The sequence below is a fragment of the Lonchura striata genome, chromosome 1 (genome assembly GCF_050655825.1).
Source record: "Lonchura striata isolate lonStrDom1 chromosome 1, ASM5065582v1, whole genome shotgun sequence".
Classification (NCBI taxonomy): Eukaryota; Metazoa; Chordata; class Aves; order Passeriformes; family Estrildidae; genus Lonchura; species Lonchura striata.
In genome coordinates, this window is record NC_140703.1 from 42,696,853 (window position 1) to 42,719,515 (window position 22,663).

The following is a 22,663-nucleotide window of genomic DNA, read 5'->3' on the forward strand; positions in this document are numbered from 1 at the left end:
TCATGTGATATCTGCTGGAAGAAAAGTGGGCCATGAAGTATGGAAACACCAAGTCCAGAATTTCCAGGAATCTTGACACTGCTGCAGTCAGTCAAATTTGGCTTGTAGGATATATTTCATTCAAATTATCCTGAGTATTGATCTGTGACTGCAGTTTGGAAATTTCAAAGATACTGGTGTCATAGAATCATTGATTAGAATCAATAGAACAATTAGAACAATTCATGTTGGAAGACAATTTTTCAAAATATCTCATCCAAATCCAAGTCAAACTTCAGACATCTCTCCACTGTGATGTGAAAAAACTTGTTCCTTCTTTTCTTTTGTCAGTGCTTCATATCTAGTCTGTCAATGCACAGCTGCAAAGCAGGGAAAGCTTCTCCTTCTGTCACCAAAGTTTCAAGCTTCTGGCTTTCTGCTTCCTGGCATCCTGTATCCTCTACTTGATCAGGGTCAGCTTCCACCTGTCACACTTTAGACAGAATATGGGGTTCAGGTTCTGCCAAAGGATCCCTCAATTCATGTCCATCCCTTCTCGATGATGCAGTTTGCTCACCTCTTCCTACAGCTCCTTCAGCTGGTGACTCTGTTTCAAACAGTGTCTCTCCCACAGGGAAGGTGGCTTATATCTCAGCCTTAGGGGTTTGCACCAGGCATTGGGGACTGGGAGGATGTGTCAGGAACTCTCATTCAAACTGGCCCTGCAAATTTGTCCCTGCTGTGGCACCACTAGTGTCTCACCAGCTGCGGCAGTGCCACTCACAACCTCTGGGTATCAGACCTATTCTTGTCCCACCTCGCCATCCCTGTTCACTGTATTCTCTGGTTGTTTGTACTCCAGATAAAAAGGTGAAGGGTCAAAGGTGATAATACTGAAATGCAGTCAGAAAATACTGCTGGTCAGAAAAAGAGGGTATGTCCAGGGAACCACAGAGATGCAGGATACCAGTTCTGCAAAAGTAGGAGCTGCTGCTGTTGATATTTCAGACAGTGGTAAATCTACACCAACAACCCTAGGATGCTGGCACCTGAACAATTTTAAATTAAAAGGTTTGAAAATCGAACAAATTACTAGAGATGGTAATTAAGTTTGTGAGGAGGTGTTGTACGTAAACCAAGCTAGGGCCAGGAATACCAAACTCACATTTTCATTAGTATATATCTATGGGTAAATATATATACCTCTATATTTAGAACAGTAGACTGAACCAGAGATCAAATAATTTGACTAGCACACACACGTTCTTGAAATAATTTAACTATCAAAATCTCATATTGTGTATCTTACCCTTTCTTGTAAAAGGTTTAAGCCCATCAGCATTTCTGAATATGGAAATGTTTGATTCAAAACTACTGCATACAATAAATAGGAACTCTGTGTAAAGATTTTTAACATCTCATAATAACAAACAAACAGAAACAAGATGAAGGAGAGAGGGAGGACTTTCCTGTTTTGGCAGGTCCTGCAAACTGTGAATATAGTATTCAAAAATAATTAAACTTGTGTGTTAAGATCAGCATTTTTCTCCTTTCTTTGATGTTGGGGTTCTTTTTTTTCAGCTTCTGCTTAAAAAAATCTAGCATGACGCATTAGTTTGTGTTTGATATGTAACTCATTTTGGAGTTTCAGTCTCTCCTTAGGGTAATGTTTCTGCTTACTAAATTTAATGCTTATTCTCCTTGAGAGAAATGGAATTTCTACTTTTTTTTAAACTCTCATTCTCAACATTAAACTACAACATACAAAAGTTGACTTTTTTCCGTCTTTTTTTAGTATTTGTGTCATCCATTGCACAGAAACCAAATAACTTATTTTATTAATTAGCTCCTCAGCACTAAGAATATATTCACCTACATTTTTCTTTTCTCAGATCTTAGTGGTGCATATTTTTCTATTGGTCTTTCCCAGCAAGTACTTGCAATGTTGTGTACTGTGCTTTGTTCATACCTGCTAAAGTTGTTATTCCAGTTTTTTGGGCTCTTCTCGTAGGAAGAAAAGAAATTACAAGATTTTTTATTCTTTGCTAATTTCTATAATGAAAGTTATACACTAACCTCAAAGTTAAAAAATATATTCTAATGACATGCTAACAACATTGTTAAGTGGAGCATAGAATGATCTGTAGGAACATTTTCATGTGAATTTAACAGTGGATTTTATTATCTACTTCTCAAAGGAGATCCTAGCTGATGTCTCATTTTACCATAATTTTAAGAAAGACACAGCAATTTTGACTAAAGGAACAGAAAAGGTCTGGGAGTAGCACCCTCAGATCCAGAGCTATTATCTCTTTTAAATGCCTGGGTCTGAAGAAATGGTCTGCAGTACAAGTTAGGAGTAGAAACCTTAGGGGCAAGGCTCTTCTTTTAAAATGCCACACAGATGACATAAAAGAACTCCTGAACTCTTGCTGTGATGGGGGAAAATGTAAAAGAGCAAATGCCCACTTGGATTTAAATTAAAAGAATGCCATACATCAGCTCAAGTGTTTTTGAAAACAAGCTTAAAACAGAGTAATAACTGTAAATATCTGAACAGAATTTCAGTAAGAAATGGGGTAGAACAGGGTGTTTTTAATACCAGAGCAGATAAAATGAAACTCCAAGTAATACATTAATTGTGTTCCTCTAAAGAGCTTTAAATTTACTACTCCTTCTCAATCTATGTATCACATTGTATTAATCAAGTAATAGTAAGACCTTGCTTTTCCATGATTTTTTTCTTTACTAAAATTTTATTTGGCTTTAAATTTTCCTGGCACCAGAAGTCCCCACAGTGTAAAAACTGATGATGATGGGAAGAAAAAACTACATCTGAAAGTTCCTTGTGAAGAAGTGTTTCTTCTGTTTTCACAGGGCCAAACAATGCGTAAACCCCAGTGGAAGCTCTGAAACTCATATTTCCTCTACCAGACTCCATCATTTTAGATTCTGATTTGTCTCCAGTTCCTTTTCCTCAAAGGTGGATTGCTGTTTCTCTTTTATCGAATGAACTGGGGTGAGATGCTGGCTTTGATTAAAACCTTTTAGGAAGACCATACAACACTGAACTCCTTTGAAACTCTGGGTTATGAACAGGGAAACACAGCAATCTATTAAATGGTCAATAGAAATAAAACGTATTGAACATTGAGCTTTACCCAGATCATGGCAGAGAGCAGAAGAGCATCACCTCAGTGAACTCAGTGGTGGTAAATGCCAGCTGAAGTTGCTTACTGTGGCTTTCTGTGCTCATTTCTCAGTGACTGATCATTATGAAGAGCCCAAAGAATAAACCAGTGATGTTTGTAATAGGTCAGCTCAAATTAATTCTTCTATCAGAAAGAAAATTACCTTGCTAATACACCAAATCTGCTACTTGTTTGTTTTTTTTTTTTTTCTATAAAGAGCCCTCTCAAAAAAATTGCCAACAATTAAGTTAGAACCCAAATAAATACAACAGTAATTGTTATATTAGAACTTGAAAATCTTGTAAATCCCAAAACAGATGCTGCTAGTCTCAAATACAACTTGAGCAAAGCTAATCTAAACTCATTTAAACACTGTTGTTGCTGCAGTCACTTTTTAGAAAGCCTAGATTTAGCTTGGGAATAGCCTCGTATTGTCTCATTACTTCTGAACCTTTATCATGATACTGTACCTTTCTACAAGATCAGGAAAAGGAAGAGAAAGGAAAAGGCTGTCCTTTCTCATTCAATTCCTTTCTACAGTGCTAACACGGAGACAATTGTGGCCAAATTTGCTTTTTAATGCTTTTGCTGTAACGTATTCCCATAGTAAACAGAAATAACCTTTTCAATCTTAAATTTTAGGGCAAAAATGGCCTTATGTACTGATGCATATCAGCTGATTCTTATGGTTATCCTGTATAATAAAAATGTGATGCAATTCCTAAACTGTATCATATGCATAATAGCATTCATATTTTTATGTTGAAATAAAAATCTTTAACTCACATTACTGTGATCACACTTCAGTCAAATGACATACTGGGCATGATGCAGGTTCATCCATCCCATGTCTGTGCTTGACTGCTAATTTGAAATTTCTAATTGCATTCTTATGATCTTGCTTCCTGTCTGACTGACAGCTATATAACATGTAGGAGGAAAGCTAGATGAGAAGGCTAATTATGAACTAAGTCAGTCAGGAGGGTGAGCGAGAAAGGAGGATTATTTTATTTTTTAATCAATATTATATTTTCTCTTGCACCACCCCCAGTAGATTGTGTCTTAATGAGATTCAGTCCTAATCAATGAACATCTAGCCAAATTAAAGGTCAGATACTGCCTGTGTAGGGCATGTAAATCACAGAAGAGTCTTTGAGATGCCTTCCCGTCCTTTATTCCTTTCTACAGAGTAGCAAAAGGCAGAAAAAGCAAAAGTTCCTCTATTTGAAGAGAGGAGGGTGTGTCTTTTTTCTTTATTTCCAGCAATGCAGGTAACTCAAAGCAGCAGAAAGAAGGCCAGCTGTGTTCCCTATTCTGTTTTCACTAAGGTTTGCTGACTACCACTTTTTTTCTTTTCTAAGGAACTATTCCATGTTTCTGCTCTTAGACATACTCGATGCATTGATCTTCCAACACAGTTCAATTCCCCTCACACTGCACATATATTTTCATATATTTTTACATAACCTCCTATCTTGCTCTGGGGCACAAAATACATATTTAGCATCATGCTATAGAAGAAATATACTTGTGGGTTACAATTAATCCTTTGCTGTTTCTCAGACACTTTGAAAACATACACATGCAACAAACCCCGATAGTTACATCAACAAGGCCCCAGAAAAACCATATGTGAGAGCAGAGTTTACCCGTCAGGTTCTATGCTATGTAGATGGACCATCTGTTCTATAAATACAATCCTTAAGGGAATAATACACATATTTTCCATGCAAACTGGATTGATCTTAGAAAGGGCCTAATGATACCTTATTTTAAGTTCTATATCAACCACTACATAGTAATATTCCATTAGAGCTTTTATTCCAATTTAAAATTTCAGGAATTCTGAGTTTACAGGCATAAAATTATTCAATTGCTAGTATATAGTGTATTTCTGGAATTGAAATACCTTGCTTTATTTAGTTTTTTTGTTGTTGTTGATCTGGTTTCTTAAAATTGTACACCATAATGTGCTTATATCAGGTTCATCATGCTAGAAACCTATATGACTGGTCCTGATGGTTATAAGGCTAAAAGCAGAGGTGGAGACATGGATTCACAGTCTTGAGACAGAGAAGTTTAAGAGCTTTCCCAGGCTAAGAATCTGTGTAGAAATGTGATCAGAAGCAAGAGAGGTTTATAGCAGAAATCAAATTATAACAGGAACAAGAAAACAGAAGCAGGTGCCTGCAGTCACAGCTAAGCATGCAAGAGAGAAAACCAAGGAAAAACCACAGTAGAAAACCAACCAAGTATGCAATAATGATCTGTGCAAGGAGGTGTCATAGGCTGCTGAGGGACACTAACCCTTCTTCCTGATCAATAGTGCACCATTTCTGCTGGCTCTATCAGCACTGCACTGACATGTGCAGGACTTTGAGTAAGAGCAGGTGGTCCACTGCGAAGCCATATTACTGAACCTACACCTAAAAAAGAACAATTATTTCATTACTGATGACAGTTGTATAAATGCAATGATAGTTCATGCTGCATTTTTTAAATCAGCAGTGGTTGATGTCAGTAAGGGTAAGTTCAGATCCCAAAACAACAAGATAAATTTATAAAAATATAAATCAGTTTGCTTATTTGGCAGAAAGTGGTGGCATTTTTATATCAGAAAAGACTTAATCAAAATGAGCTAGAGTCCAGCTTTTCCCTTCAAAATATCAAATGGTGGGTAGAAAATGGAAAATAATTCTACTATCAGTTTAAATTAAGGACAGTGTGGATGTGGGTTTTCTTGAACTTTTACTAATGAGACAGCTAATGACTGCTGCTAGAAAGTGTGCTGAGCTTGCAATTTGGCCTCAAGTTAAGATCAAGTTCAGGTCTTGCTCAGGAAGAAGCACGTTAGCTGTGTATAGTGCATGTAGTTCCAGGCACCAACTTCTATTTTTGTCTTCTGAGTTTAACACGTCCATTTGTTCACACTTGACTTATCTTCATTGCCACCTTCTCATCTCCTAAGAATATTCAGCATCACAGTTTTAGTAAGACTACAGGGATCAAAGCCACAGAAATGAAAGGATGCTACTCCCCAGCCTGCTGTGCTTGATTCTCAGTGGCCTCTGGTTCCACCTGCCAGATAGCCATTTGTCTGTACAGGAAAAAATGTACTGGGATCTAAAGTAGAAAGCAACCATCATTATTTCAGATTTCTATTTAGGAACTACAACTGCAATGATAAGGGAGTGTTACTCCAAACTGGGCAGTGTTACAGATCTCTTCTGAGCAGATGGGCTGCAAAACAGCAAACTTTGCATGGACCAGCTGCGGGCTTTCATAACAAATACAAGCTGCTGATAGCAGTCTAGACAGGCACAACAGCTAGAAAACACATTTCCACAATATAATAGCCTGTTGAAGAAATGAAGATTGCTCCTTGGCATTTCTACTTAAATTTATGTGCTTATTAATAGAGCTAGCTTGTTATATACTCACATATATTCCTCTACCAGCCTGTGCTAGTTAACACAAAGTGGATGTAAAATGCTTCCAAGGTAACTAGCTAGGAATTTAATATCACAAACATATTTTTATTTTCTTTTTTGCTTGTTTGTTTACCCAAAGGAAGCTGCAGTTTTTTTCAAATTCAGATTTTTAATGAGGAAAAAGTCCAAGAAAAACCAAAATGTCATTAAGCCCAAGAACATCTAAGTTTTTGACTCATGTAAAGAATTTAATTTTGAAACATCAAAAATTTTAAAATAGAATTTTCTTATCAGTACTCTGACTTATTAAAAACTGTGAATGACTTGCAGTCTTGGGGTGTTTTTGAATTTTTCTTTGTTGTTTTCTTTTATTGCATGTGGCAAACAGAAATTCAGTATCTCTTGAGAGCACGTTGTAGAGCTCCTTCTGACAGAAATACAACTTTATATGTATTAGCAAAGATAAAAAATAAGGATATCAAAAACATCAGAATTTATTAATTTTAGCAGTGCGATACTCAAAATATAGCTTAATATTAAACCTGATTTTAAATGAAACTGAGCAGGATAATTTCTTTGTTTTGATTCAGAGGACTATGAAGTGCTTAAAATTGTCTTATTGAAATGTTTTTTGAAGCAAACTTATTTAGAATTACAAATTCAGGGAAAAAAAAAGCAAAACCAAAATACTAGAACTTTACAGAGCTAGGATGAAAACTAACCTTAAGAATAACCTGGAATTTCACAATCTTGCTACATCAGTCTGATTTAGCAGATTTTTTACCCTCTGCAAATCTCTTATAATGTATAACTTGTAGCTAAAGGGACAACATACAAAGATTTTGTAGCTCTCTTGCAAGTGATTTTTTTATTCAGAGGAAAATTTGACAGAGCTAGCTCCTGTCCTGAATACTCCCCAGGTCTTCCATCACAGAAAATATATGTCATAGCTGAAAGAAAAACATTCCATGGATTAATTGCTGTGTAGGAACATGGTTTCTATTTTCTCAGCTTTATATATCCTTTCAGGTAGCTTGTGATATTTGGTGATATTTCAGTTAACTGAGTTAATTATTTAAGTGATGCTGAATAAGTGAATCATAAAGTCCACAGACTCTGTGTTTCTTGCATATAGAAGCTTCTCTCACAGCTGTTTATACCTTTGACTTTGTGCAGTGTGGTGGCTGTGTCTTGTGTCCCCAAGTGCTGCTGACACTTTGATGTCAAGCCACGAGGTCAGGCATTTTGGCTGGCCCTCCACTGCATCTCACACCATGTGCTCTGCGTCCTGTCATCCCTCAGAGAGCTACCAAAATTCTTGTGTATTGTCTAGAATTTCTTCATGCTAACATGCTATCTGTAGCATGGTATTTTTTTAATGCAGCTGACCTTTAGTCCAAACACTGTGAAATAAATGAAAAATACAAGCCTTTAAATCAAGCCCTTAAGTCCCTGTTTTTAAACTTCACAGAATTAGCTATTAAGAGTTGAAAAGTCTGGTGTATATATACTTATGATAATATGTTGTTGTAATAATGAAGGAGTTAGCTTTTTGGCAAAGTTTTCAGTCAGCTTTCAGCGAGTTGTTTTAGCATGTTCAGTATTGAAGAACATGTGATGTATTTTTGTGCATTAAATTGAGAAAGGGAAATGATAAGAAAAAGACATCACTAGAGTCTTTCTCCAGGTCCTATGATGCTGAGACTTAGGATATTTATAAAGTGGCTTATACAAAAATATTCAAACTTTCACTCCAGATGTCTTCTCAAACTAGAAGAGAGGAGAGGAATGACTTCTGAGAAAAATAGTGTGAAATATGGCTTTAATAATGACAGATGAGAAGAATCACAGTCAGTAATCAAAATGACTTTGGAGTTTTGTAAAAAGGATAAAGAAAAGTGACCAAAACCTCAAACGGCATTTAAAACAAACAGAAAAAAATCATTATAAAGAAAAAACTCATAAATATGTCAGCCATTCATTCTTCTTTGTTCAGTACTTGATAGTTCTAAACAACTCTGCTTTTAAGATTATCATTTTGAGTGTCTTTTTTTTGTATTGTTTTGCATATAATATTGGACATCTGTGCTGGAGATCTGTGACCAATTCTGTGACTAACAGAGAACAAAGACAAAAAGTACCTTATTTAATAAAAACAAGAAGGAAAAAGTTGTAGTCTTTTAATGTCTTTGGGAAAAAAAGCATTGCTACAAAATCACACAAACAGTTTTACATGTAGATAACACAGTAGTGTCCTAGGAAGGTTTAATGAGCTTTCCTTGCTTTTCTGTTTTGGTTTTTTTTGAAGATATTCTTCTATTCAGACTAATGATTATTTGCTGTATGAGTTCCACAATATTTTTATTGGGTTTTCCTGTAACAAAGCAAGTGTCTTCTGGCACTTTCTAGTTACATAACCAGGGATGAAGAGTTAATTAGGATCTATGTACTTACAATCACTCAGATTTGTATAAGCAAATCTAATAACTCAGTGTTATTAAATATGCTTCTGCAGTATTCTTGAGCATCAATCACAGAGAAATAAAAGGGGGGAATATTACTTATTTAAATTTTTCAGATTAGTATAAATAATGCAGTGAGAAGAGTGCAGATGGAAAGCATCACATGTTCCCTGCCTCTTCCCTCTCTCTCCTGTGTTGTTTTTTAATTCCTCAGCAGAGGAAACTGCCACAAAGAGGAAGTTTCTTACTTGTTTGGAAGCATGCTGAAGCCAAGGGGGAGACTGCACTGCGCCTCAGTGAGTCAGTTACTTACATGCTATGAGACTGATATCTGACTTGCAGGAGTTGGCATCAATGTACCTGTGAGAAAGGAAAAAATTGTAAAAGAAAGGAGAATGAAAATCTGAGCAGTGAATTTCCTACCACCAATGTGGGAGTTTCAAAGCATGAGTTGAACTTTATAATTCTCTCAGTTGGATGTACTGTGATACTGTAGTCCTTTTCCCATTTTAGATGAAAGAACTTTTAGCAAAAGAAAAGAGGCAGCAGGATTCAGGGGAAATATGACTTTTTCCTATTCTGATCTCAGCTTCTGTGATAAAAACTCAGGAATAACCACAGCTGGCTCTCCAGGAAGGACTTAAATGCCTTTGTTTCAAGGCATTCTGTATTTAAGTGCCCCATAGATACCTTGCTATTATCAAAGCATGGAAAAATGCCTGGGAGTTACACGACAAACACAGTTAACCTGCCTGAAGTGAATGATTCCTAAAACTCAGTGTAAAACTAAATGCTTTTTCAGTTGCTTTGTTTTCTAACAGATGCTGTTTGAATTGCATGTTTGACTCTACTCACGTTAATTAGGCATAACTCTGCATCTGAGTCCCCCAGGTCAGTGTTTTATATCCAACATTTTTTCTGTCATATTGGTTTTCAGCCACTGTTGTGCCACAGTCAGTTTATTCACATGCAAGGCTTATTTGCCATAAGCAAGCAATTCAGTTTCATTAACAGACCTTGCCCCTGACAAACTAACAGCTGTGGCACTCCTAGTCCTCAGAGCACCTGTGACTGGGTTTCTACATGCCTGCAAATCACTGTACACGCTTTTCCCATTTGGCACTATAAATACAGATCCGGCTGGCTATGAGAGTAGCAGCACTGAAACATTCATGAATTCACTTGTTTGTAGCATAAATGCACTATTCTAGGAATGTTTTTCCTGTAAATACGGTTAAGTGACCATGCATAACTACATATCTTCCTACTCTGAAACATTACCTGAAAACTTATAATTGAATATTAATTTATCAGTTTTGGTACCTAACAAGCAAAAAACCCCTTTGATATGCACGGTTTCCTAAGGGATTATGCTTGAGATCATTGAGAAATCATAGTATAATAGAATGGTTTGGGTTGAAAAGGACCTCAAAAATCATCTTGTTCAAACCCCCTTGAGTGGGCCGGGGCACCTTCCACTAGACCAGGTTCATCATCCAACCTCGTCTTGAGCACTTCCAGAAATGGGGAAGCTTCTCTGGCAAACCTATGCTAGTGCCTCACTACTGTCACAGTAAAGGATTTTTCCCTACCATCTAATCTAAACTTGCCATCTTTCAGTTTGAAGCCGTTCCCCCTTCTCCTATCACTACATGTTCTTGTCAAACGTTCTTCTCCAGCCTTCTTGTCTCTCCCTTTAGGTGCTGGAAGGTGCCATAAGGTCTTATGGAGCTTTTTCTTCTCCAGGCTGCACAAATACTGTCTCACAACAATAGTCACCTTCTTTGACCTGCTGGTCATGCTGCTTTTGATGCAGCTCCTTCAATATAAATATTTGTGACAGATTGATAGCAGAGTAAATCAGAGCATATGAGTCAAGATGTTATGAGGATAGGAAGAGCTATCTCAGAACCCTGGTCTTTTGGGGGTAGGCTTAAGACTAGGTATCTTCTTGAAAAGCTGGTAAGGGTAGTATGGGAAAAGGGAAAGACATATCTGTGATTCAGGGAATGAAAAGTATTAGCACTAGAAAGACTCTTGTCTCAGAAAATATGAAAGAGAAAAAAAGTAAGAGAAAAGTTTCTGGAAGTTACCTAAGAAAAAAAAAAAGAGATTTTGTGTGTTTTGTCTGATTTTCACTTAACGGATAAATTCAGATTTTAGATGAGTCAATACCGGGTACTTAAAATGCAACTTTTGAGGTAGCAAATTATATTAGTGGGTTTACTGTAATTAAAATAAAACCAAAAAAACCAGTCTTGCACCCAGAAAGGATGTGAAGAGCTCAGTAATTATTGAACTGAAGCTATTCTGAGGTCTGTGGATACAGACCTAGTTTGTGATATATCTTAGTTAATAACTTTGTAGTTTCTGATGCTTGTCTGATGTTCTGGAAAGAAAAGTCAATATCTTTCACCAGCAATTGTGTGAGTCATACTCTTTATTAGAGGAGTTGGTTCTGTGTGGGAGTGGGACCTAAATGAATGTTTATACATGGAAAAACAATTTTGTTGTTCAAACCTGAAATATATGTTCTTTCAGAAGCCAGTTAGTGATGGCATTTTAAAGTATGTTTCTTTTCTATATAAATCCTCTATGAAACAACATTTATGTGTCAGAGATCAAAAAATGGTACCATTTCATTGCAAACTTGGGTTTCTTTCCTTAACCATAAATCAAATATTTTTTTAGATCAAAGCTTTTAAGAGACACTATGACAGAGAGCAATCTTTCTCCCTAATGTTCTATGTTTAAAAATATGGTATAATTTCCTTGAAAGCTGATATTTTTGGAAAAAATTATTTAACTTTATATTATCAGTTTCTAAAATTATAAAGTTGATATTGTAAAACTGATGTAATTTATGTAAACCACATGAAGTATGCTGACAACGTGGTACCCTGTTCACTACCTTTCACTATCCAAATGCTACATATCAAGCGTTCTTGATCATCCAAGCACAGTTAAGATAACTACTTTTGTGAACCACACATTAAGGATTACTTCGTGTTATTTAAAACCTTGTTATTTTTACCTTTCTTTTACTAGTCACACAGTAGGCTTCTGTAGAATAGTTTTAAAAAGTAAAAAAAAAACCTGCTGAAATATTTATCTATGTAGTGGAAGGGTTGTAATTACTATAGTTTTGAACTTCTCAAGTTATTTCTGTTTAAGAAGCAAGAGAGCTGGGGTGCTGGGCAGCCACTGGGCAGGAGGCGACAACAAGTGCCACAGTCATTTACTGCGCCAGTACCAGTCTGTAACTCCAGCTCACTTGCAAACAGTGATTGTCCTGATTCCAGAAGTCACTGAGGATTATGTGGCCCTCTTTTGCACAGAAAACCTCTCTCCTTTGTTTTGCTGAAATCATGCACAGACCCTCTCCCTCTCTGATAAGTTTTACTGGTTATTGTCTAAAAAAATATCTTTTTCTGCTTCAGTTATGAACTGAAGTATATTACCAGCCGAGTATCACTAACTTTACCTTGCATATTGCATTTGCAATGAAGGACTCTTTATCTAGCTAAAACCAAAACAAAAACATTTGTTTCTTTTACTTTTCAACATTTATTTTACTTTTGTCAGGAGGTCTGATTGCTTAGGATTCATAGGAGATGGGAAATGCGCATGGTGAAATGGCAATTTCTTTTTTCTATTTTGGGTGTTGAACTTCTCAAGAAAAACAGAAAAGTTTGTTGAAAAAATATCACTCACACACACACACACACACACACACACACACATACATATAATATGAAATTTTAAGGCAGAAACAATTCTGTGACTTCCAGAGAGACCACTTTTATAAAAAGCTGAGGTTTGGCTTTAGACAAAGGAATTTGTGTTGCAGTATAACTATAGCTGTATCCATCCATCTTTCTTTGAAATTCAGCTAGTTCACTAGTTAAATAATGGATGAGGAGAAGAACTCTGTCTTGGCATTTTAGAGTTTACCATAGAGTTAGTCTTAATTGTTCATGAGATTTACTATGTCCTTGCAAATCTAACCTTCCCTGGCTCCTTGCAGGCTTAGCGCAGAGAAAAGTGCCTATTTTGACATCCTCCATAGGAGCTTCTCCTTCTACTGATTACAGTAAAAGCTTGAGGAGATTATCCAACCTTGGTTTAACACAGCCTTTACAAACACTCACCTCCATTTATACTCAGAAATTAAATTATTCACAGCCATACTTCTAAAGAACAAAAAAGCCAATACATTTTAAAAGCTATTCTGACACGGAATTACACAGACTCTGCTAAGCATTAGGAGTCGGCCCATACATGTTTAGCACAGAATTTGCTTATGCATGAAATTGGGAATCTTGGCAAATGCTGGACATGGGCTTGACTGGATTAAGGAAATGTTTATTTAGAAGATGTCCAGCAAGTGGCATCAGGTCCTTGACTGAGTCTGTGAAGGTCAAATTCAATTCTCTGTCCCAGGCTTCCTGTGAAGGAATGGTGTGACACAGACTATGAAGTTAGTTGTATATCATTCAGCTCTTACAGTACTGAACTACTTAGCCTCCTAAGAGTTGCTTTCTTTGATGGCTCAGATACTTAGAAGTTTATGTCTCATTAAATCATTTTTTAATACAGTTTAAAGTGCTCTATAAAGTTTCAGGGCTATCAAAACAGTGAAATTATCTGACAAAATCCTGAGAAGATTATGCTTGCCCTCTTAGTCATAGTATGAGGAAATTCCTATTTCTGTGATTAATGATGACTTACGCTGTTAAGGATGGCAGTCTGAATTAGGACAACTATATTAAGTAAAGAGGAAACTCGTGAGTTTATCAGGAAGGAATATTTGGCTGTTCAGTTCTGTACACAAAGATCACAGCCTTGAAAACTGCTTATGGTTCCTATGGGGAATGCTGTTTGCAGAGTTAGGCTTGTCCCTGGCATACTGGGGTGGAACTGACCTTAGTTGTGAAGTTAATATAGTGCAATTAATAAAGTAAGAGAGAAAACTAATACAAAGAAACATAGGGAGGATCAGATGCAATAAACAAGAAAAACAAGTTATAGAGTAGAAAGCAATAGGAGGTTGGGGAGGAAGAAATACCTGGTTTTGGAAGTGAGGAATCCTTCTCCATTTCTTAGGTAATTGTATTTTCTTATAAAAGCATTCCATTAACAGTGCAAATCTAAATTTTTCATTAATTTGAAACTAACTATTTTATGCTGAGAGAATGCAGGGAGACATTCAAATACTACCTAATCAAATCAGTTAAAAGTAACCACCTTCCAGTGATATTTCTCCTTCCTATTAAAACTGCTGTACACATGTAACTGCTGGCAATAAAATATCAAGAATGAGAGAGAAACTTGAAAGATCCTTGATACAATAGGAAAAAAAGTTGATTAAAAAAAGTCTGTGCTCTACGCTGTTATGGGTCCTAATTATGAACAAACCAGACTTTGACTGAAAGCTGAGACTTTCATCTCCTGTTTTCAGAAAGCATGAGACTACATTTGTTTTGAGAGATAATGAGTTTGACACAGAAAGCTCAGCCTGGCTACCTCTGAGCTCAGCAGCATATGGTCTAAAACTCCACTAATGATGTGAAAGCTTGAATTTCCCATATTATGAAAGTATGTGTTCCACTCTTGGAAGAGGCTTGCTTTTCTAGATGTCCACAAACACCACTCAATACTGTTGCATGTTTCATGTCATTAACAGAGAATGGTAGAATAAGCAAATTGAATTTTGAATAAAAGACAAGTGCCTGTATAGTGCCTGTGTAGGAGAGATCTATGCATTCAGGTATGTGAGGTTTTAGCCTCACAAATCAGTGTCAGTTTTCTGTCTTCTTCACATGCTAACTTAAATATCCGTCCTTATGTGTCTACTTAAAAATCATTGACAAATGTGACGCTTAATGGACTCAAATCCAAAATTGGCAAATTCTGAATTGTAATCATTCCAACGGAAAAAATACTGCTGCAATCAAGTATAAAGTTCGTGGGTATAAAATCACTTTTTTTTATTTAAAGATAGCATTTCATTAATTATTCAACATCACAACAACACTTCATAAGGAGAGTCATGGGCTTATTCTATGTCATAGTTAGGATAATAAATGGTCTTCTAGAATAACATTATTGATTTAAATGTAAGCATAACAAAAAAAAATTAAAACTTGGCATAGTTTGTTTTATAGCTTCTTTCAGTCCTTTGGAGTCTGCACAGGGGCATTCTGTGATCTATACTGTAGTCTCATAGATTTCCAACATATGGTAGCGATGTGACTATTTTAGTGAAATAAAAAAAAAAAAAACATTACCTCATTATCCAATAGAAAGGATTTACTAGTGATTGATTTCTGTCATAGTGAGATAATTTACTTTACAACTTACAATATGTAGTTCATTAAGAACATCTCACACCAATTGCCAGAAATTATTAAGCTAAACCCCATGATACTTGCAAAGAAAAAATAATTATCCCCACTTTACAGGTGGAAAAGCTGATTACATAGAGGTGCTCACAAATACCTTGCACCCATGACATACAGACACCATTATACAAGAATAGATAAGGATATATTTTCCTAATTGATTATCTAATATTTGGTATTATATACATGCTGAAATGTATAGCTTATTTTATGAGGTGATGAAAATCTTTTATCTCACAGTCCAATAAATATGGAGATGAAGCTTAAACACAAATCAGGAAGAAACTGTACCTGAGAAGATTCAGAAATTCAGGTTTGCTTTTAAAAGCATGGGAAGATGTATAAAAAAAATACAAGAATATTCAACAGAACTCTGAATCAAATATTAGTCTTCTTTATTTTAATAATTTAGTTGTGAGTATTTCTTTCTGTATGAAAGAGATGTAGGTTAAGGGACTTTGATTATACATAGATTGCAATGAGAGTACACTGCTTAACTTTGAATTCTGTCACTTTTATCTTGATTTTTATTAATTTTTGTTGATTAAAATATTACATATTTTATTTCATTAAAGAAAACTCTCTAGTAGCTAATTTAACATCTGTTAATTTGTACAGGGACAGAATGATGCTTTACATTATCAGTATAAAGCAGAGAAGACATGGAGGTCATAGCTGTGCTGCCCACTAGCAGCACTCTGTGTTCTCCAGATCCTGAAAGAGAGAGGAGAAAAACTATTACCAACCCATAAAATCCATATCTAGCTTAATAATAATGAACAGTTCTCTTTCAGTTTACTAAACCTTTCTAAAGCTCTTGTGTTTGAAAAACATAATCGCTCTTAAATAAGCAAAGCGTAGCAGAGTTGTCTCACACAGAGTGTGACTCTTCCTCTTCATATAGATTTAGATGGGACAGGCAGTGAATTTAACTTAACCCGATCTTCATTGGCTCTACATTTTAATTAGAATTTAATCCCTCATTATTTGCAGGGATGCTTTGGTAAACTAAAGTAACAGACAAACAGAGCATAACCAGGGAAAAGTGAGTGAGTTAGGACAGGCATGCATATGAGGTTTATTTCTAGCAAAAAATATATATTTCAATTAACCTTTCAATATTTTCCATAATTTCATTTTCAGTATTTTTTTCTTCTGCTAAATTTATTTATTTTCTCATTCAATTTTTTAACTTAAGTCCAGTATACAAAGTATGGCTAAAAATGCTTCAATCATTAGGTGGGCTTAAGAGCTGAAGACAAGGAACTTGTGAAGAAAATATGTCTTGAGAAAACACCCATTAGACAACAGTTTGCCTGATTTAATGATGTGTCAAATAGGATAGAAACCTTATTGAGTCCCAGGGCTTAAGTATTTTTTCAAGTTTTGTTTGAGATTGTGAGGTATAGTGTGAAAGGAAAATGCTGTGAAGGTGATAGACCATAAAACCGGTGATGTGAAGGAATGAAAATGGTCAAATACAGCCATCCTTGCTTTTGCTGAGTAAATAGGAGCTTACTTGTCCTGCTGGGATTATTTGCAGAGCACAGTTTACCAGCAAATAGGTGTGAAAATCAGCTGTACTGTGAATGAAAAATGTCCATCTGAAAGTGTCTATGGAAACCGAATTGTATTTTTCATGTCCAATAATTCCCTATAACCTACAAAGTTAGGATCCCTTATTTTATTTGTGGACATCTTTGTAATATCTGATGAACAACAGGTTCATCAGAATAATTGATTTGCTTCTCCATAAGGTAATTAACAAAGCCATTACTAACCAAGCTGTCTGCTGTACCTTAAAGGTGCAGAAAGTCAGAGGTGAGACCACATGGTCTCATCGCAGTGATTGGTATCACACTCCCTTGTAAGGCCTTGCTTCTTTTAGTGTCCCCCTCCTTCCCCAGCACAGGGGTGGCTAGGAGCAAGTGAGGGCATGGATCTCTCCTTCTCCCACTGCTGGGTCTGAGTGCACTGAGTGCTGCATCCAGGGCTAGCCTTGGTTAGCCTTGGACTGCCAGAGTCAGGATCAGGAGCAGGGCTGCAGCTCACCCAAACCTGCAAAGCAGGATGAGTTCACATTTGGATTCAGGCTTAACTCAGTCCTTATTTTATCAATACCTGTTTGTTCCCATCCTGAAACATTAGCTCTTTCTCTGTGATTGCAATAAAGTCAGTGTTACCCTAGTGATTTCAGAGAGAAAGAGCATAGCCATCAGAGGAGAGAAATGGTTTTGTTAATTGAGTCTGCTACCTCCTAGTTCTTGTGTCAATAAGAATTCAGTGGTTTGCCAAATTTTTCTAAGGAGATTAATGATTTTGGCTGCCTAATCTAGGAAACCTTTAAAGCCTCTTGAGCTTTAAGAAGTGAAAGTTATGTTTCACTGAAGTGCTTCAGGCTGTCTGTGTAAAAGCCACCTCTCTGAAGATGTACTCACCCAAATATATGTATATATATTTGTACATGTTCTTTTCTTTCCTACAGTTGTGCATTTGGCAGAACATGAGCTTGCTGCTTCCTCTCTTCGCTTTGCTAAAATTGACAGTCCAAATTGCTAGAAAAATGTATATTCACTCACAGATCTAGTTTTTTTGATAGAAATTAACTTACTTCATATTTTCCCTGTAATAGAATAACCCAAGAAGCATTGCTCATGGTAAAACAAATGAATCAATAATCGAACTTAATGATTTGATTTGGAAAACAAAAAAAAAAAGCTGCAGTTCATATCGGCCCACATAGTTTCACAGCTCTGGAAATTCATACCAGTTTTAGAATTTTCCTTCCATGACGGGCTTCCATGCTGAAAAGAATTCAGCTTTGAGATTTTTACTTGCTCTGAAAGCTTTATCCTATCCATTTTTATTAGTTATTTTTTTTCCCCCAGAGGATTTATAAAAAGTTAAGGTGTTTTAATTAAAATCACATATGAGAAAATCTGTATTCATAATTACTTCCCAAAGCACTAAATACATTTTCTCCTAGATGTTAGTGTGTACAAATTTCTACAATGTATACTTATAAGACTGAAAAATAAGTTCTGCACAATAATTTATCTTTATAACTAAAATTTTATTAGTACCATGCTATTTGCAAGTAGATTAGTAAATCTTCAAAGTAATTCAAAATTACAGTTTAAGTTCTCTAATGAGTTGTTTGTAGATCATAAAAAATAAGACCATTTTTTTGGTCAAGTATTTTTAATTAAAATAATGTTAATGTAGATATTCTGCCTTCTTTTTTCTCATAAATTAATGTCAAATGAAAATTATTGTATTTTGATTCTGTGAACACTTCATGTTTAATTCTGCTTGTGTTAAGTCCAATGTAGTGTGACAGAACTATTTATGTGCTGCTATCTAAGCAATGAAATAAATGCTTGCAAATCAGTTAGATAAATATATTAATTAGTTAGAAGACAGTCCATAAGAGAGCAAAATCAATAGTGTGTGGAAGGTAACAAAGTATCAGCTTTCAGCCATATGACTGACTATGCAAGCTGAAATTTTTCACATCCAGAATTCAAACTTTAGACAGGAGCATTGTCTTTCTGTTACTATCTGTCCATAAAAAAGGTAAATACCTGAATAGCAGTAGAACACAAATTCTAAATGATACAAACCCTGTAAAATCAAACTACATTTTAAAATATACTTGTATGATTTTCCATATAGACTCTCAGTTCTAATTATTGCTGTCTGAACTTGCCATGATGATAATATCCCACTCACTGGGTTCAAGGGACTGATATAAACCAGAAGGATAACTATGTCTGTAACTCAGCATTTCAGCTTAATTCTATGCAGAATTGGAATTCTGGGGTAGATAAATGCACATTTATTCTAATACTATGATTCTTCTAATCATATATGCAATTGTTTGCCTAAATATTACTTGGTACTTTGTGAAGGATAACTTTTGAGACAGCGGATCTTTCCAGTTTTAAACTCTTTCTTTATGAATTATTTTTAATCCATTTTGTTTCTCCTTCTCAGTCTTATTTCCTTCTTAATTGGTAATCACTTTAATTTCATGGCTTGCACTAATGTCACAATTTCTTCTTTCAAACACTGATCATACAATTGGTCTAACATTTAATCTAGCATGTGCTTTTAAGGTTGGACTGGAAGTCAGAGTCAACTCTTATCCATCAAGTTGCACAGTTTCTGACCTTTCATATAGAATAACCTCAAAAGAATGAGAACATGCTGATGGGAGTTTAACAAATCTTCAGGGAGTTCAGAGATACAAACTCTATCAGCAGAGGGGCTGAGAGGATGATTGAATGTCTTACTGTGGCCAGAAAAATTATCTTTTCCTTGTGAAGACAAGTTTATTCAGAAAATCCCCAAACTTTCTGCTCGTCCCACCTGGATCTGAGGCAAAAAATTATAAATACTGGGCGAAGGATCAAAAAAACCCAAACCCCATTCTTTTCTTAAAACAAATGCTTTGTTCTTTGAAAGAAATCATAGATAAAAGTAGCAAGAGCCTCTGATTTACCTAGTCTTTCCACCTTTGTCTCCACCTTCAGCCTCCCAAACTTCTTTTTTATTTTCAATTCTGTAACAAAATGGCTAAAGACAATGCAAACCTGGGTCTTGGCCTGTTTTAAACCTTATATCTAGGAAACTGTCCAAGATCCTTCTGTTCATATATAGCTTGATTAACTTCTGTAAAACATTGTGGTTTTTACATTGTGGTATTTATGCTTGGGTGTCTCCACTGAAAGTGGGAATGACTGTCCTATGCCTCTGCTAAAGAAGGATTTGGCTTTCATCTTTCAGTGGCTTAGACATACCTTGGCTTCTGGTACTTACATTTTATCATGGAGCCAGAGGATGGTGGGATGGCCCATATGGATGGGTGCTTGGGCAATGTTTATGTTATATTGTGTTAATGTGATAAAACAGATGTTTATACGTATATATAAATTTATGTATATAGGCATGTGTGTGTATTAAGGATTGAGAAACTTGGTGAGTTGTGCTAAGGGATTGAATGTAACAGTAATATACAGACATCTCTTTGAAGATAAATGTCCAAGTTGCAAAGATATCTTAGAGTACAATGATGAATGAATAATTTTAACTAAATATTTTCCTTAGTGATATCACACTGATTTAAAGGGGTTTTGCCCTAAATGTCTTGGGAATCAAGGAAATAGTTGTACAAAGATAATCCACAAATTTATAATTACCTTTCATGTTTTCAGTCAGTTCTTTGTAGTATAATTTTTATATGGGTCATTTCAGCATTTGCTTAATTTTACGTATGAGCGCAAATCCAGTTATCAGTTGACTGTTCTGCTGAAAATGTCTAGGTTTAAAACTTAAGTATGTACCTGAGTATTTCATGAATGAATTCTGTAATCTTAGGAGATGCAAACCTCTCAAGAACTCAGTCAAATGTCAATTAAACTTTGCTGAAAACTCAAACCTGTGTAAATAACTGGGCATCTGGACATCAGAAGTTGAACAAGACCAAACCAATCTGTTTTCCTCAGACATTATTCAGCATAGATTTGCTCTCAAAACTGAATTCGATTCTTGCTTTGAGTTAGTTAAAAACTATTTTTAACAATACTATGAGTACCATCCTATACAAAAGCTGAAAATAGAATTTGGAATATCCATTAACTGGGTGGCATTCACAGCACTGGACTTTACTCATAATATGAACTGGCTTTTCAACAGAGTGGATGTGATTACTTTCTGCTTTTGTCCCATGTGCAAAATATGGCTGAAACACTAGCAGCACAGAAGAAAGGGCAAATCTTAAATAGTTTGCAATTCAACTGGAGAGAAATGTATCAGCCAAGAGAACCACTTTCTGTAGCCTAAGGGCCAGATTTCAGAATTCAGTTATTAAGCAACTTGGAACTAAAGAAAAAGATTGCAGAGAATTCTTGTAGCTACAAAATTTGCTTCTCATCTTTCTCTGCAGTTACTGTAGCTTTAGCCTCTATTCCCACAGCAATTAACACATTAGCTCATTTTGACCATTTTTATTTGATTGTTTTTTTAAAGTCTTTGAAGCAATCTTAGCAGACAAAACTCGATTGACAAGTGGCTACACCTTTATGGGAATGGTAAAATTTGGCTTTCTGTCTCTGCAGGTTTTTTTAACTCCTTAGTCATTCTTAGTTCTGTGCACATTTGGCTTCTTCTATCTTCCATCTTTCATGCTCTGCTGAGTTGGTGGCTCTGTGTAGATCATCCTTTGATCATATGCCTCATAGAGCCAACACACATACATTTCCACTGCTGATTCACTCTGCATGTCTGATTTCATGCATTTTATGGTTACTTTATTCAGAAGACTGCAGCAATTATTTCCATGTTAATGTTCTCATCCAGATAGTAATACAGCAGGTGACCACTGGTAATTAATCATCAAACCCTTTTTATTTTTATAACAGAGGAGCTTTTTAATACTGTTCAAGTCATAACCTGCACATCCATAAATGTTGTGAGAATCTGTCAGAAATAGCCAAGCTCTTCTAGAAAATGATGTCAAATGTTGAAAGTCTTATTTTAAGAATTTATGGGGTCTGAGTGTCTTATCACAAGTTTTATAGATGTCATTCCCATTAAAAAAACAGAAAATTTCATGTCAAAGCCCCCAGTCTAACAGTGGTGTATATTACTTTTGATAACTGCTATTCTCTTTGCAGATAAATTAGTTTTTCAGCTCCATTGATACACATTTGCAATTGAAAAAATGGTGCATAAAGATCCATTTTTTTAAAACCTGCATCTTTGTGAAGGCCATTAATGCCCATTCAACCAACCTCTCATAGCACTTAATAAAAGTATTAATGACACACAACTGACAGTAATGTCAGCCAATGTTTGGACATTACTAATATTTCCCATTACACACTGCATGGTAAATTTACTATGACTGCAGCTAGGAGAATGATCAGAGCAATGTCACATTTACAATTTAATTTTAAACTTTGTGTAGTACAAAACATTTTTTAAATGGCATTGTGTTATGAGAAATGATAATGGCTGTACATTATAATCAATGGAAACATCTAGAATAACCCTTTCTGTGTCTTCTAATCATCATGCTGGTTGATTAATATTGGTAAAGGAGTCTCAAAGTCTACCACATCTAAGGAGCTTCCAGGGAACACAGCATCAGGAAAAGTGCAGGGTAGCCACTTGACTCATCTATCCACTTTTTT

General features: G+C 35.7%; 1 protein-coding gene and 1 long non-coding RNA gene across 9 annotated transcripts in view; one reads left to right on the forward strand and one right to left on the reverse strand.

The window, feature by feature from the left end:
• LOC110470011 (uncharacterized) overlaps nt 1-4,015 on the reverse strand; it is a 32,747-nt gene extending 28,732 nt beyond the window's left edge. The window contains exon 1 of the long non-coding RNA XR_002465338.2: nt 3,957-4,015. This is a non-coding gene — a long non-coding RNA (uncharacterized LOC110470011). The remainder of the gene's footprint in view (nt 1-3,956) is intronic.
• The window catches only part of CNTN5 (contactin 5), a 592,231-nt gene that overhangs the window by 46,725 nt on the left and 522,843 nt on the right, over nt 1-22,663 (forward strand). The gene's annotated exons all lie outside the window — the stretch shown is intronic.